Below are 15,537 nucleotides of genomic sequence, written 5' to 3'. Positions count from 1 at the left end.
TTTCAATTTGTCGTAGTTAGTGCAGTATTTGCATTGCCAGTTAATTCTAAAACATATTGGTCCAGAAGAAATGTTACATATATTTTTTAATTGCCAAAATCTTTGGATTTGGTGTGCAAAGGCCTCTACCTATTGCCCACGACAAGCAAATGCTGCTGAGCTATACTGTTTGTTTGTTTTTTGTTTGTTTTGTTTTTTAAATGTGCTCTGTTGATATCACAAGGGAGAATTGTCTTTTAATGCATCCCAGATTATTTGGAAGCTGGGGTCAGAACAACGTTATGGCATTGTGGAGCAGATAGGGCGGCATCTTGGTAGCGCCCGAGCTCAAACCCCCATACTTCTCATCAGTAGTCCAGTGCCTTAACTGCAGCGCCTGCAGACCAAATTTGCATCTATGTGTATACATAAATATTTCCCTCAACTGTTCATTGTACAAATTAACTTGACAAGGCAGAGGTAAAGCTGTACTTACTTGATTGAGCCCAGCCTTGCTGAAACCTTTCTGGGTGGAGTTTTCATGTTCTTCGGATGTCTGTGTGAGTTAAGCTTGTTTTATGCTTGCCGCGTACGCGGATCTTGTCTGTTTTATCTGATCATGGTAATTTATTAAGATGACTGACCCTGAACTAAGCTTTGTAACTCGTTGAGCACTGCATATATGTTCTCTACTAACCAGCCATCACCGTAAAGTACTTGTTTGTCTCCACGTAAAAACCCTATAAGTATTAGTCCAAGTATAATACCACTAATACAATAATTCTTCTCATGTTAGCTTTTATTTTTGATCAGGCAGTAAATGATTTATGTCATGTTTCATAATGGGCCCGATCTGACTTTTTGCATTGTATGTTTAGAGAATTTGCATCATAACACCAAAGCTTATAAGCCCTCGTATGATGTAATTACGTGCAAGCAGAGACAGCTGTCTGCCCTGCGCAGTGCAGTCTCTCAGTGAGTTTACAATATTTTGTTATCTTCTCAGACTGATTTTGTGAGGTAGGGAAATTTCTTTTATTTTACTTTATTGGCTTTGTGCATTGTAAAAAATTTAAAGATTTGCGTATTTTATACATTTCACTGCTAAGTCAAAGATGACAGCAGGGTACTTGCACTGGGCATGTAGTTTGACTGTAAATGGTCCTAAGTGATTGGTGATGGTCCTTGTTGTGTTGGGGGGATCAACCACAATCATTTTTATTGTCATTTAGTTGAAACGGTTTATTGCTATCCAGCACTTCAATTACTAGAGGCAAGTTAAAGGGATAGTTCGGGATTTTTGACATGAATCTTTATGGCATCCCTATCATTAGTAACGTACACTCTCACTGTCTTACCCCCGACAGTGTCTCGTGAGCCGAGTTCTGGTCCGGTTCTGGTCGCGGCGAAAGTAGTCCGGCAGGTTGTATCAATGCGCACTGTCCTCCAGGCAGCGCGCATTGATTGCGCATGTGTTGTTGATATCAACACATGTACGCAGCAGTCAGCTGGAGGACAGCGCGCATTGATACAACGGGACAGGAAGTAGTGCCAAGTGATTACGTGGTGTGACTTTTTCGTGGAAATGGGTTTTGTGATGCAAATAAATCACTCTTTTGAACACATGCTGTTTTTAGAAGAAATACGTTTTATTTAAGTGACCCTGGAAACCTGCCGGACTACTTTCGCCGCGACCAGAACCGGACCAGAACTCGGCTCACGAGACACTGTCGGGGGTAAGACAGTGAGAGTGTACGTTACTAATGATAGGGATGCCATAGAGATTCATGTCAAAAATCCCGAACTATCCCTTTAAGATCTAGGTGTTGGAAATGAAGTCAGCAAGTACACAGTCAGGTCCATAAATATTTGGACAGTGACACAGTTTTCAGATTTTCAGCTCTGTACACTACAACGGATCTGAAAATGACGCAATCAAGATGTGTTTTAAATGCAGACTTTCAGCTTTAATTTGAGGGTATTTGCATCTAAATTAGATGAACGGTGTAGGAATTATATCTGTGCACTCCACCTTTTCAAGGGACCAAAATTAATTGAACAAACATTATCAGAAAAATCTGTCCAAAATTCTGTCACTTTTAATATTTGGTTGCACGTCCTTTGCGGTCAATAACAGCTTGAAGTGTCGAACCCATAGACATCATCTGATGTCTATGGGTTCCTGGGTTTGGTCCCTGGTGATACTCTGCCAGACCTCTACTGCTGCTGTCTTCACTTCCTGCTTGTTCTTCAGGCATTTCCCTTCAGTTCTGTCTTCAGCAAGTGAAATGCAGCTCAGTTAGATTCAGGTCAGGTGATTGATTTGGTCATTGCAGGACATTCCACTTCTTTACCTTAAAAAAACTCTGTGGTTGCTTTGGCAGTATGCTTCGGGTCATTGTCCATCTGCACCGTGAAGAACCGTCCAGTGAGTTCTGACGCATCTGGCTGAATATGAGCAGATATTTTATGAAACACTTCAGAATTCATCCTGCTGCTTTTGTCAGCAATCACATCAATAAATTTATGAGAACCGGTTCCATTGGCAGCCATACATGACCACACCCTTACACGCTTCACTGATGAGCTAGTATCTTTGGATCTTGAGGAGTTTCTTCCTTCCCCCAGACTCTTCTCTTCCCATCATTCTGGTACAAGTTGATCTTAGTTTCATTTGTGCTTAGGATGTTGTTTTAGAGCAGCACAGGCTCTTTTAGATGTTTCTGGCAATCTTTAATCTGGCCTTCCTGTTTTTGAAGCTTACTAATAGTTTACTCCCATTGGTAAGCTACACCCATTGGTAAACCCTCTGTATTCTCTCTGGTGAAGTCTTCTCTTAATTGTTGACTTTTACCTCCTGGAGAGTGTTCTTGATCTGGCACACTGTTGTGAAGGAGTTTTTCTTGCCCAGGGAAAGGATTTTCCTGTCATTCTCCACACTTGTTTTCCATGGTCTTCTGGGTCTTTTGGTGTTGCTTAGCTCACAAGTGCATTCTTTTTTCAGAATGTACCAAACAGTTGATTTGGCCACACCTAATGTTTCTGCTCTCTCTGATGGGTTTGTTTTTATTTTTCAGCCTAATGATGGCTTCCTTCACTGATAGTGATGCTCTTTGGACTTCATATTAAGAGTTGGCCTCACTGGATTCCGCACCTACTACACTTGAAATTAACTCCAGACCTTTTATCTGCTCCTTGTACGAGAAATAATTAGGGGAAAATACACACCTGGCCATAGAACAGGTGAGCGGCCAATTGTCCAATTACTTTTGGTCCCTTATAAAGGTGACGGGAACATAAAATGTGTTATAATTCTTACACCATTCACCTGATGTGGATAAAATCCCCCTCATATTAAAGTTGATAGTCTGCACTTAAAGCACACCTTGTGTCACGGTGCGGTTTTGAACCCAAGCAGACAGTACACAGCACGACAGACCAGTTAAAGGAATAACAGAACTCATTAATAGAATGAACAGTAAGAACCAAGTTGGGTGAAGGAAATTAACTAGAACTAAAACTAGTAATTAGAAAAGCCAGAGGGTGAGAGGGTGGCTAAAGAGGGTGAGGGAGAAAGCGGAACTAAACTCACTACCGGAGAGAGGTGGGGCGGTTGGATCCCGTGGCGGTGTGCTTTATACTAGTGCATTCAATGCTTTGCTTTACACTTGGTGATGTCAGGCTTGGATGCAGCTGCTCAGCCATGGAAGCCCATTCCATGAAGCTCTCCACGCTGTTCTTGAGCTAATCGGAAAGCCAAACTCAGTTTGGAGGTCTGTAGCTATTGACTCTGCAGAAAACTGGTGATTTCTGTGCACTGTGCACCTCAGCATCTGCTGACCCTGCTCTGTGATTTGACATAGTCTACCACGTCGTGGCTGAGCCAGTGTTGTTCCCAGTTGCTTCCACTTTATTAGAATACCACTAACAGCTGACCGTGGAATATTTAGTATTGTGGAAATTTCACAAATGGACTTATTGCACAGGTGGCAACCTATCATGGTACCACGCTTGAATTCACTGAGCTTGCTAAGAGTGACCCATTCTTTCACAAATGTTTGGAGAATCAGTCTGCATGCCTAGGTACTTGATTTTATACACCTGTGGCCATGGAAGTGACTGGAACACTTGAATTCAATTACTTGGAAGGGTGTCCCAATACTTTCGTCAATATACTGTATATGAGCCTGCATTTAGCAGTCACGTACTTCAGATCTGAGAAGCAGTGGCTGGCCACAGTCTTGGTGTTAGCACAGCAGCCATTGTTCCCACACACGCATACCCCCCCATCCATTGCTCTTACTGGAATCTATGATCCTGTCATGCTTTGCATGAATAATTGTGTCACAGATGTGGAACAAAAACACTGGATGAAACTCATTTAGACTGGCAAGTAGAGAGGCACCAGATGGAGATCACAAGCACGAGATAAAATAGTCAATTGTATACAATCAATTTTTGATAAAGGAATAAAAGTTTAGCTCAGGACAGAAAGCAGCAACATGGTTGAGAATAGAGTTGACTGTGTGGAGCAGCACTTTAGCAGTGTGGGAGTTGTTAGAGATGTTAGTGGCAAAGTGTTAAGCTGACAAGGTGAGGAACTCTAGCTCCAGTCAAATCTAAATAAAAACCACGCTTCATTAAAAAAATGAAAGCTCAGGTCAAAGCTTGAGTGCCCGATGTGAAGAAAAGTACTTGTGTGACTTGATATTAGATTCTGATCACTCCATGCATCCATCCATCAATACTCGGATTACATATATTATTGATAAGCATCATTTCAAGCTGTTAGTGTTTGGTTTTTATTGCAGTTCATTTTTTTCTATTAAGTACATTTCATATTGCAGCCTAATAGACTTGAAATTGTAGAGCAAAATAAATAGGACAGGTGCGTTGAGATTTTGACACACAAACTATGAATTAAGTACTCTTTGATATTTTTGGATGAATATTTGTGCTAAAATGTGGAAATAGCCTTCCCTAAATCACTTCACAAAACTCCAAGTACAATTGGTTGTATGACTGTTAATGCTGTGGTTCAGTTGAGGGTGTGCATTAAAATATTACAGCGATACATTCAGTTGCCGTTGGATTAACTGAAAGGAGCGCAAGTCTGAAGGGTGCTTATGAGATCTAAAGCCACTAAAGCAGCATTTCTCATAGGTTTTCAATTTTCTTCTCTGTGGTGGTTGAGCTCGTGACATCCACCCTCAGGCCATTCACTGTGTGCATTAACAAGAACAACAGCATACTGTTCTCAAATGGTACAAGTCAGTGGGCACACATTGTCATGGCTCCTGTAGCAACTCCCGAGGGAGTCATGGTGGGTGTTTTGGACTTTGAAGATATGACTGGCTATCAAAAGTTGCTTCTTGCTAGTTCCTTCATTTGTACTACTTCACTGTTCGGAACGAAGATGTTCCAACAGTTTTGTGTGAAGTCATGATGTAGTAATTACCTTCACCCCCCACAGCAACACCCAGACCGGGCAAACAGCTCCAACTACCTCCAGTGAAGGGTTTCAGGTTTCAGTTGTCATCAGCAGGTTGGCCCTTGAAAGTGGTCATTATGTGTCTCCTTTTCATCTGTACAGCTGAGACGGGTGCTTTTTAAAACTTGTCTCAAATAAAATGTCTACACTGTTTGACTCTGGCAATAAACCTTTCATGTTGTAGTAAGTCTTACTAGCAATGCTGTATCTCATGTGACTGTGCTGAAAACAGCAAAGGCCATTTTTGCAGTTGGGATGAAGTAAATGATGGCATTCTAGCATGTGGAACAAGTAAAGTTGGTGATTGATTGGAGGTGTAAACTTACTTCCATACAACTACAGATGATGGATTAGTGTCGATCAGATCTGCAGGTGTTTCACGGATGGGTGGGAAAAATCCAGTTTTTCCTTTTGGACTCCCTACTCACCTTCTAGTATTCTTGTAGTCTTTGAATAGTAGCCTCCAAGTTGTGTTAGGGCTGACATGATGCCAAAAGACAGTCTATATTTGAAAAGCACCCATTGTGTGTTAATGGGTAACATTTCATATGACTGCATGACTGATCCTGTACATGCATTTGCACATAAACCTGAATGAGATCTATCTTTCTAAATTTTTGTCCCCCATTCAGTCCAGCAAGCAAGTAATCAATTAGGGAAAGCTGATGTTGCTCTGCTGTTAGCACAGGGTTAAGCGTTACCTTTAAGTTTTCACATGTCAGGATTCCCCTGTTGTGCGACTCACAGGTTTACCAATTACCAATTTCCACCTCTGATCTGATGGCACTGGCTTAGTTCTGATTAATACAGACTTGCTACCAGGTAGCATGCAGCCTCTTGATATCTTTAATGCTGCCTAATTTGTCACAGAAATTTTCAGTTATGAGCAGCAGGCAAGTGGAACTGTGTGATAGACTTACCTAGTCAAAATAGACTTTCTATAGCCATACACAGGCATTTATAGCAGGATAATTTGGAAATCCTTAGTCTACTGGCTATTCCTGTTCCTGACATCAACCCCCAACAAGAAGCTCTTGCTTGAATCCAAGCAGCTACAATAATGCGTCACTCAATCGGATGCTGATTTAAAGCCAGCATTTGTCTGCTCTGCTGGCCATTAACATACTGGTGTCTGTAAGACACACTAGTAGATTTGTTTGGAGGTTGGTTTCAAATTACATGCCCTGTGTAAATTCCATGACCCATGTAAGGATTGGATTGTTGGATGATCATGAGTGATAACTAAGACAAACATAAATGAATGTGGGTGATGATATATTTTGGATACTCGTCATCACAATCCTCCCCCCACAGAATAAGGCGACCAAAGTACGTGCGCTGTAGTTGTCTTGAAAGTGTCTGCTTTCTCAGAATTACATCTTAAGTTGATTAATGTGTTCTTGGTTTATACCTGGACTCAGTGTCTGAGTTACATGTGCTGACAACTCTTGTCCCCCTGCAGAGCCTTTTGCTCCACTGGGAGCAGAACATGTAGTATCTGAACAACCTAGAAAGTCCTCCTCATTAAAATCCTCTTTCACACTCTCCAGAATATACTTGCTCTTACTTTCAAACTGAACAGTTTATGTGGAAAGTTGGGATTGGATTATTGGATACTAGTGGCTGGTAACTCAAACAAACATGAATGAACATGGGTGGTAATGTAATTCTGACGCTGGCCACCATGTTCTCATTGCTACTTTTTGTTACATGGTGAGCTCTTTTATTTTACAGAGACCTAGCAAATAATACTCAGATTCCAACTAACTGCAAACCATTCGTTGTCCAATACAGTTGCAAGTAGAATGGCTAGCTACAGCAGATCATGTAGGTAGGCCATTATTTCCTGTTTGTTCTTCACTACAGAAATTATGCTTGTCTAAAAATACACAACAGGGATGTGGCTGCAGACAAGACTTCAAACATGGAGGTCATGTAACTTTCAGTGCAGACATTGTGCTTTTTTTAGTGATTTCATGATACATTAGTGAACAAGGAACAACATTACATAGTGCCACATCAGATTGGTGACAGGCTGTCAGTGTTGAAAATGTGATACACAATGTGAAACAAAGTTCAAAGGGACAGTGTTGGAAACCTCTCTCTTTTTTATATTATCTTGTAAAGTTCTTTGACTTAAACTGTGTGAAAAAATGTAGCTAACTGAAATTTCAACATATTTTCAACAGATTAGATGAGATTAGGAGCTTTTTTGTCGTTATACTGGAGTGCAAGACTGGAATGCACTTTTTTTCTCCAAACTCGTTTTAATGAAGACATATGGATTGGTGACAGTTTCTTGGTTCACATGAACATTTACAGCCAATCATTTTAGAATCTGACAAGGATTTGTATAAAATGTATGTGTATGTATGCATACACATGCAAAAGTAAATAAATAATAGTAATTAGTAGTCAAATAGTCAAAAGTTTGGACACTCATTTAATGTTTTTTCTTTATTGTCATGACTGTTTACATTGTAGATTCTCACTGAAGACATTAAAATTATGAATGAACACATATGGAATTACGTAGGAAACAGAAGTGTGAAACAAGTCAAAACATGTTTTATATTCTATATTCTTCAAAATAGCCACCCTTTGCTTTGATTACTGCTTTACACACTCTTGGCATTCTCTGGATGTGCTTCATAAAGTAGTCACCTGAAATGGTTCTCCAACAGTCTTGAAGGAGTTCCCAGAGATGCTGAGCACTTGTTGGCCCTTTTGCCTTTTGCTAAGTAAATTGACCATTACTTAGCTGAGGGTCAGTTATTACCCCAGTGGGTGTTTGAATCTGAGATATTTGGTTCATTAAGGCTGTCTGCCATAGTTGGTGGGAGAGTAGTTTACTTTGCCTTATTCCGATATTCATAGTAAGCATATCCTGATTTTAATATCATCCCTTCATTGTAAACAGTCCAATCAGCTGTTCTCCAGCAGCATGTCAGTGAGCATTTGTGTGTGAGTGAGAGTGGGGGGTGGGAGTCTGGCCATGTTCCAACAGCTTGGGGGAAAAGCTGCATTCAGTTATTTTGTAAGTGTGTGAACTATCCTGTATTGCCTGCCAAAGGAGACTGGCGGCATGCTCGTACACCTGGTAAATGTCCGCAATAGCCAGCACCTGACTCTGATTAATGTTTTTGGCCACGCAGTGACCCTTTGCAGAGCCTCCTGGTCCTTCCTAATGTAGCTGACAAACCACACTGTGACGTATGTCAGGATTTTCAGTGCAGCTGTTGAAGTTGACCAGGACTATGTGGCAGACCGGTTCTCCTAAGCTTCCTATGGAAAAAGAGATACCCAATGTTTGTGGTGGTCAGGATGAACAAAAAGAGGCCCACTATAATGTGTCTCCACAAATTTAAAACTGGACATTCTCTTCACAACTGTGTTGTCAATGAAGGCTGAGCTGGGTTTATTCTACCAGCCATCTTGAACACCACTACAGTCTTGTTTTCTTGATGTTTAGAATGAAATTGTTGACTGAACTGTTCCACTCATCGTTTTTTTTAGAAATGATTGTTCTATCCTCTGCAAACTTAATGACTGGTTTTGTTGCATGAAGAGGTAGATGTGTTGGTAGGATATACAGGAGAGGGCTCAGTACACACCCTTGTGGAACACTGGTGTTCAAAGTGAGGGTAACTAGTCAGTTGGTCGGGAGGTCCAGAATATGTTGGGAATGATAGTATCACAAGCAGAACAAAAGTCCAACCAGAGCATCCTGACCTATGTACCAAGTCTTTCTAGGTGACCTAGAGTGATGTGAAAGGCAACACAGATAGCATCTTCTGTAGGTGCCCAGTGTGCAAACTAGCATTAGTCTAATGTGGCAGGGATGGTCCATTTTATATGAGCCAAAAACAGTCTCTCAAAGTATTTGGCACTGAATACAGTTCCACTGAAAGAAAAAACAGAGATATTAAAAGTTACTCCTTTTTTGCTCTAACTTTATTTTAAGCCATCTGTGTTTTTTCAGTGTCATCGATTTTAGCTTCAACTTTGTGCCACTGTGTTGGCGTGGAGGAGAAGGGTGTAAGGGGAGAGGTCAAGGGGCGCGTGGTTTACATATAGTTTGCGTACTATAGGAGCTAGCATCCTGCCGAACCAATGGCATCCCTGACAGGAGTGACATGCTTTACTCCCATAGTTTTGAAAAAAAAAAAATGCACATGCAACTCATATCATGCTCTGACCATTTAGTGCGGGAGAGGGCTTCATACATACGTAAATCATGCACTCTTTGGCCTTCTCCTCAAACTCTTTCCCTCCATGCCAAAACAGGGACACAAAGTTGAAACTGAAACCAGTGACACATTGAAAAGATACTGACAGCAATATAATAATATCACTGTAAAAGAGATATGAAGAAAAAAGCACATCCAATCACTCAAAATATAATGTTATCAAATACCTTATATCTGTGTTTTTATCTGTCAGTGGATCATATTTCAGTTCCTTCTGCTTTCTTTGTGTTGATGCTGCACAATGCTCTTTTGACTTCATTAATGTCCAGTATCAGTTAATGGTAATCTGCTGGTAGTCTGCCCATAATCCTGCATGAAAACAGTCAAAGAATATTCTCAAGTCCTCTGTCTGTGAGGGGTTATGATTTTCGGACAGGTTATTTCACTTTTTGTAGTCTTTTTGGCCTGTATGCTTTGTTCGAATAGTCTAGAATCATTATTGGTGATGTTTTTCTGTATCCTCAGTCTGTAGTTTTTATTTGCGTCGTTTGAGATTTGAAGAGATGTATTGTTGTACGTCAGAATTATGTGTAAAAAGACACCAAACGGTGCTCTACAAACAGTCCTGTATTTGCACTATTGCTGACTCAGGCCAGACTCTTTCTCTTATGGTTGGCTACACTCTGCTAATCAGTGGCTTGTAAGCTGACAATAACAGGGTGAGGGGATCAGCTTGGCCTAAATGGAGGCATGGCACTGCCTTGTATGCATTCTCCATATTTCTACAAACATTGTCTTAATTTACAAAAAAAAATCATGTCAATGTGAAAACAGATTTCTGCAAAGTAATGCCAATTAATCAAAAATGAAGAACATAAAGTAAGTGATTGCGTAAAGTATTACACGCTTTAAAATAACTCAGTTCAACACAGGTGTAGCCAACTGGTGCTAGAAGTCACACAATTTATGGAAGTTTATGTTGATAATCAGAGTGCGGTGAATGTGTCTCAAGTGACTCTAGTATACTGAAAGGTACCTACATCTGGTGAATCAGTACTTCCGGATATAACTACACTATAGAAGACTCCAAGCAACTCCCTGAAAAGGTTTTTCAAAAGCACGTCAGCAAATGAATACAAGAAAATTTCCAAGTCACTGGACATCCCTTGGAGTTCAGTAAAAATCCATACCTGAGAAATGGAAAGAATATTCCACATGCGTAAACCTGCCTAAAGCCGGTCGCCTTCAAAAACCGAGTGACCACCAAGACACCCATGACTTCTCTGAAGGAGTTCAAAGCTTCAGCAGCTGATGGGAGAGACGAAGGTTCTTTAGTCTGATGAGACCAAAATGTAAATTTTTGGTTATCAGACTAGAAACTGTGTTTGGACACCAAACACTGCACATCGTTCCTAAACACTTCAGTAAATGCAATCCATATATACAGTATAATCTAACTAAGTTTACTGTGTGTGTGCGTGCACGTGTGCGTGTTCCGTGTACTGGGCATGAACACACGCTAGGTCAGAAAAAAAGAGCATGTAAAGCAGGACTTACATCATGGAAGACCGTGGTGCCAAGTTAGAAAAGATGTTATGCTTCTTTGTGTGAAGCATAACATCAGTTTAATGATGTGGTACAGCCAACTATTCAATGAGCTAACCATGGAAATAGATCACAGCATGATCACACTGCCAAAATTTAAGCCCACAGTAAGCACACCTGTGCTGGTGTGTTTACTGTGTGTGCCCTCCTCAGGTGGCTCCTTGGAATCCAGTGTCCTCAATCTTTTCTTGGTGTGTTGGGAGAGTGGGTGCGCATTTAACAGCCTGTGTAAGGAAGTTGTTTAGTCTGTTAGTGTTTGTTTTAATTGTCTGGTGTCTCTTTCCAGAGGGGAGGGGGAGGACAGGTAATGTCCAGGGTGGGTGGAGTCAGATAGATAGGTAGGTAGGTAGATAGGTAGATAGATAGATGGGTGGTTGGTAGATAGATAGGTAGGTAGATAGATAGGTAGGTAGGTAGATAGATTATTAATCCTAAGAGAAATTCAAATGTTCAGCAGCTTACATACAACAACATAAAATAACAAAAAAGGCAGGTTAGTAACATTAACATTAAAGGTTACTATATTCTCTGAAAAATCTTGCTGTACAATACTATACTATATATAAAAAATGCTCTTAATTTTAAAATCTATAGAATACTAAATCTAATTAAAAATTCAATATATAGTATTTACACATATCAAGGCACGATGATTTAAAATGACTTTGACAGGTAGTAGGAGAACAGTTATACCGACCAACCTAAGGTGCATGGACATTCTATAACAATCACATAGGTCCTAATGTGATTATGACTGTGGCCCCTCCTGACCACTCAGTGATGAGTTGTACAGTCTGATGGCCAGGGGGACAAAAGAGTTTCTGAGTCTGTTGGTGGAGCAGGTTGGAGACAGCAGCCTGGAGATGAACACACTCCTCTGACTGATCACAGTCCTGTGCAGAGGATGCTGTGTGTTGACCAGGATGGAGAGAATCTTCTGTTCATTTATTGTACAGCTGGCTTTCCTGTGAAGATAGCCAGTATTAAAAAGTATAAAAAATAAAGATAAAAATGATAGTTGAAAACATGTACAAGTCAGAGCTCTTCTAAAGTCAGTTAGGCAGTGGCTACTTCAGTTACAACTCTTTAAGTAATGAATTATAAAAGGTGTGAATGGCGGAGAATTCCTTTGTACATTCTTTCCTCATAACAAGCATTTGTTTTTAGTGTCATTTGTTTTCCTGGCAGAAGCACAGTTGGTACGTTTGTAGTGCATATAGTATGTGTGGTTAGAAATTTTGAGCTGCACTCTGACATCTACTCAGGACCTTTGTGGGCTTGGGTGGATGACAGCATTTTCACTACACATACCCTTGCGAACCTTTGCAGACACATGAAAAGTAGGATTTGGTCTTTAGACAGGTGTAACAACTTAACACCATCTGCTGTGATTGAGAGCAGGATTTTTGCAGCATAGCAGAAGTGCTTCTCTCCACCTAAAATAAAACCTACTGGTAAGAAAAATGTGCTGAGCAGTGTTTTTTTTTTTTAAACTAGCAGGGAGAAACAAACAAAAATAGAGATAAATAGCAAACCCTAAATGGAATCAAGGTTAGTAATTACTTTTTGTGTTCTGTGTTCAGAAATAATGGTGTCACAAAACTTATTTGTGAATGTATTGCGACTATTAATATTGTTAAGAATAACAGAAAATAAACATAGCCTGCAGCAATAATCCAGAAGTCCAAGCAGATTGCACCCACTTAGATACTTGATTGTTATGTAATTGTCAACAGCATTTCTGAGATGACTGTTGTAGCGTTTCCGCTTGTTGTTCCAGTAATGATGATAATAATAATAATAATAATAATAATAATAATAATAATAATAATAATAATAATAATAATAATAATTATTATTATTATTATTATTATTATTATTATTATTATTATTATTATTATTATTATTATTATTATTATTATTATTATTATTATTATTATTATTATTATTATTAGTAGTAGTAGTAGTAGTAGTAGTAGTAGTAGTAGTGCTAATAATTATTATTATTAATTATTTAAAGTAGAAAACATCTCAAGAGAAAGATTGTTCTTGTGTTATTTCCCTTTAGAGTCTCCTTTAACTTGAATGCACTTGGTCCACTGTGCCTTTATGGAAGATACTCCTCAATAGCATGGATGATTTCATCAACACTGAAAATGGCAACCACGCAAATGAGATTTCAGTTTGGGAAACAGAAGTCAGACCGTGCCAGATTGGGTGAATAAGGTTCATAGAGCAACCATTCAAAGCCACATTTGGCTGTTTCTGTCACCTGTGCTGTGTGGACGAGAGCATTGTCCTTCCAGCTCGAAGCTTTCCTCTTTTTTTTTCCTTGATTGATTCAAACGTTTGAGTTTTTGTGGACAGTAATATAAGGCTTAATAGTATACAGTTGTGCCTCTTGTTTCCAGGTAAGGCAGATAAGTTTTTGAAGTACCATTGTATATACAGTGTGGAAGTCGAATGTGTAGATGTTAGGACTTTCAGACACAGCCTGTTTCTGTCTGCTCATTCTTCTTATCAACAAGATCGAGTGGAGAAGGGATGGGCAACCGTGTGTTTCTGTGTTTGCAGTCTGGTATTGCATCATTCTGGCTGCACTGAAAGGCTGCCATGATGTAACTGGCAGTAATACCTCCAGACTGACAGAGGGAGTGAGAAGGAGATACTCTGGAAAGAAATGGAAAGAAAGAGGGAGAGGTTTGTTATGGCAAAGAAACTGTGGAGACAGCAGTTGACTGCAGTTGATTTGTAATAAAAAATTACACCGTCTTTTCCGAAACACTTGTCCTTGACCTTGATGGAAAACATCATAAGGTCAAGGAAAGATGCGAAGTTAAAGAATGCAGCTGCACTTTCACTGGGCTGCAAATTTTTTGCAATTGTGGGTGTTGTTGAATTGGGTATGGCATGGTGAGAAAGAGCACAATTTTCTGAACATCATCATGTATCTCAGATACTTCTCATCTTTTTGTTTCATGTAGGATATAGAAACAACATTCCAGTGAAAAATTTTGCTTCATTATCAAGGTTGGAGTTGAAATTTCAAGTCACAATTTCACCAGTTGCAATTCATACAGAAAAGATAAAGGTATATTTTATAAAATGTCTATCTTTTATCTCAAATTTGGATGTAACATTATATATGACAGTAAACCTGCATATGGTATTATTAGTAGACATGTAATATCAAACTAATATCCAACTTGTATGATTTGATTTGTGGAACTGTTAGTGGAACTGGAATCTTGAAAGTATTGTAGACCAACCTTAGAAGACTTATACCATGTGTCACTGTAATAAATAAACATAAAACCCTAAAATGAAATGAAAAGCACATAATGGGATGATCAACTATTGAGTATGGAGGACATTTTTATAACACTTGTGATAACATTGGAGAGATTTCCATTTTCTCAAAACCAGGCTTTTACACTGGTGTTCCAAGAAAGTGCATCACATGTAAAATTGAAATTGTTGTCTGAATAATCTAAGTAACACACATGCAAGTTTCCGCCATGTAACACTCAAAATGAGGGCAAAATCGGAATCAGAATACTTTTTTGATTATCAAAAGGAAACTGGGTCACACTAAAGTTGCTCATATTAAAGAAGACAAAATGTACAAGCATAGCTGAAATTAGTAGTAATATTGGAAAAAAAAACATGTCCATCAATTATTTCAGTGTCTGAAGTAATTGCTATCCAAAAATTGACTGAAATCTAGTGCTATTTTTTTTCTCCCCCAGATCGCTTTAGAGAGACGTAAATAGATATATACCTTATTCTTCCTTATTCAAGGTATCCATTCGCTGACACGTTACGTTTAAGGAAAATAAGGTTCAAATCGTGCTGGTAGAAAATAAAAGTTAAGGTGCAAGGAAAGCAGTGTCAGTACAATTTTTAAAAAATTGTTGAGTATTAGTACAGTATAAAAATAAAATATGCAGAGGTACAACACGCAGAAGGGGTGCTTGGGTCCTGGTGAATCTGGGATCGTTGCACAGTTGAAACACTGGAGTCTGACAGCCAGTTGTCCATAGCTCTTTGCCAAAGTGTTGTGGTTCCTGATCTCTGTGGGAACAAAGGACCTCCTGTACTGTTCAGTTCTGCCGCACAGTGAGATGAGCCATCCACTGTAGCTGCTCCTCGGTCCAGCCAAGGTGCTGTGAAGAGGGTGGGTGGCATTGTTAAAGATGGACTGCACTGTGCTGTGTGTGCATCTCTCAAACACAGTCCTTAGTGAATCCAAGCCTCTGCCAAACTCGGAGC

At 39.6% G+C, this 15,537-nt stretch overlaps 1 protein-coding gene across 2 annotated transcripts in view; it reads left to right on the top strand.

Annotated features, from left to right (window-relative positions):
• Positions 1-15,537, top strand: part of LOC111583589 (storkhead-box protein 2-like) — a 73,230-nt gene that overhangs the window by 40,189 nt on the left and 17,504 nt on the right. The window lies entirely within an intron of this gene.

The sequence above is a fragment of the Amphiprion ocellaris genome, chromosome 13 (genome assembly GCF_022539595.1).
Source record: "Amphiprion ocellaris isolate individual 3 ecotype Okinawa chromosome 13, ASM2253959v1, whole genome shotgun sequence".
Classification (NCBI taxonomy): domain Eukaryota; kingdom Metazoa; phylum Chordata; class Actinopteri; family Pomacentridae; genus Amphiprion; species Amphiprion ocellaris.
Note: the sequence above shows the minus strand (reverse complement) of the source record. Positions and strands in the feature narration are given on the sequence as shown.